General features: G+C 37.6%; 1 pseudogene; it reads left to right on the top strand.

Annotated features, from left to right (window-relative positions):
- The first annotated feature begins 94 nt into the window (after positions 1–94).
- LOC132185579 (rust resistance kinase Lr10-like) lies at positions 95–2,230 on the top strand (annotated as a pseudogene).
- The last annotated feature ends 201 nt before the right edge of the window (positions 2,231–2,431 follow it).

Here is a 2,431-nt window from a genome sequence, read left to right as displayed (position 1 = left end):
CCAAACTAATGGAGCACAGTTTTTCGATGGATGATGTGGCACAATTTCTGGAACGCACAGCTACGTCCGAGGACTAGTCGGTGTTTGTAAGGCAATGTCTGAGGATGGGTCGGTCTTGCACACAAAGATAAATAGAAGGATTAGAGTCCCTGGTGGTTTCCCGGCGGGGATACTCCGATGCCAAAGTCAGTAACTAAGAAAAATGGATGTAAGCAACACAGAGCTAAGATAGCAAAAGTTGTGATTACCTCAATATTTGAGAAATGACTTGTATTTATAGGCATGCGAGGGATTTGATTTCCCATCTATTAAGGGACTTTATCCCTTAATATTTGTTGTGCAAACATTTGAAAAGTGGGATAGTGTTTGTTAGCTATTCCGTGATCTTAGTGGCCTAAAATCAAGGGATAAGGATTGCGATCCCCATACGGTGTTGCACCAGAATATCCGAGTTGGACTCGGTCACCTATATTAGGTTAGAAGCAAACTGATGTATCTTGATCGATATAGATAACTTGGAGCTTGGAAGATCAGTCATATTTTTATGATGGAGTATCCGATGTACCCATCGCTCTTTGACTATCTTGGCCCATAGGTAAGGTCTCAAGCTGGGGGCCCGAGACCTCCTCGGGCTAAGTCAACTGAGGGTTCGGCGTTCCTCGATATTCATGACGACTTGGGCTTAGGGCCCGTTGGGCCTTATGGGATTGATCCGTGACCCAACAGAATTTTATTAGACCTTAAACTTTTCAAATTATTTAAGTCACTTTCTTGATTGATTAAGTAATTTATATTTTTTCATATTTCTTGCAGTCACTTTGGAACAACTAGAGATAATAATGACCACCTATGGCGGTAAGAACCTTATCTCTCTCATTTGATCTTCTTTTATTTTTTTTCCTTTTTAATTAGCACATAATTCGTTCCACTGTGAAGTATGAAATATTTTGAAATGCACGCAAGAAATAAAACAAAAATTGTGATTAATTGCTAGGATTTAGAAAGGTAGTGGGTTGAGTTGTAATAAATAAGATGCTGACAGCAGGTCATCCACATGTTTGTTTTCTTATAATTTGTTTTGACGATGTTCTTTCATAGGATCATACCTTGCAGCAAAAGCTGTATTGTTGACTCCCTGCGTGATTGCGTTTTTAATATATAAATGGCGAAGAAGGCTTTTGTCTATGTACGATGTTGTTGAAGAATTCTTGCAAAGCCACAATAACCTCATGCCAATAAGGTACTCCTACTTTGAAATTAGGAAGATGACCAAAAATTTCAAAGACAAATTAGGTGAAGGAGGCTATGGCACTGTATTTAAAGGAACACTTCGAAGTGACCGACTCGTAGCTATAAAGATGTTGGGTAAGTAGTCCAAAGCTAATGGACAAGATTTTATCAATGAATTTGCAACCATTGGAAGGATTCACCATGTTAATATAGTTCAACTCAATGGTTTTGTGTTGAAGGATCAAAGCGAGCTCTAGTATATGAGTTCATGCCTAATGGCTCTTTGAATAAATACATATTTTCCTCAGAAGTAAGTACCCTCCTAAGCTACGACAAAATGTATGATATAGCTCTAGGAGTGGCTCGTGGAATTGAATATCTACATAAAGGATGTGCTATGCAAATTTTGCACTTTGATATCAAGCCTCACAACATTCTTCTTGATGAGAATTTGGCTCCCAAGGTCTCTGACTTTGGCTTGGCAAAGCTATATTCAGTAGATGATAGCATTGTTTCTTTGACTGCTGCAAGAGGGACGTTAGGATACATGGCTTCTGAGTTGTTCTACAAAAACATTGGAGGAATTTCATACAGAGCTGATGTTTATAGTTTTTGAATGTTATTGATGGAAATGGCGGGTAGAAGAAGGAATTTAAATGCACTTGCAGACCATTCAAGCCAAATTTATTTTCCTACTTGGGTTTATAACCAATTGCATGATGGAAAAGACATAAAAATGGAAGATGTTACCGAAGAAGAAAAGAAAATAGCTAAGAAGATGATCATGGTTGCCTTATGGTGTATACAGATGAAGCCTAGTGATCGCCCTTCAATGAACAGAGTCATAGAAATGCTTGAAGGAGAAGTTGAAAGCTTACAAATGCCTTCCAAACCTTTCTTATCATCAATAGAGAGCCCCATGAGGGATGCTCGAGTGGGTTCAAATCAAACTTGCTCATCAATTCAATTAGAAGAATCAAGTCAAGCAACTCAATTTTAAATGAAAATTAATTTATATGAGTCTTCTCGGTTACATTCCCATTAAATGGTGCAATTAGTGTTCTCATCTATATTTGATAGCACAAAGATGCTTGATGTTTATGTGTAGTACATAAGATCAGCTCCTTTGATTTATGATAACTTGCCTTATTATATCATTTCTTTTCTTTGAAGTCTATCTTCTCATATTTAACCAATGAAT

Source organism: Corylus avellana, chromosome ca6 (assembly GCF_901000735.1).
Source record: "Corylus avellana chromosome ca6, CavTom2PMs-1.0".
In the NCBI taxonomy this organism is placed as follows: domain Eukaryota; kingdom Viridiplantae; phylum Streptophyta; class Magnoliopsida; order Fagales; family Betulaceae; genus Corylus; species Corylus avellana.
The sequence above is the reverse complement of the archived record's forward strand: the minus strand, read 5'-3'. Positions and strand labels throughout refer to the sequence as shown.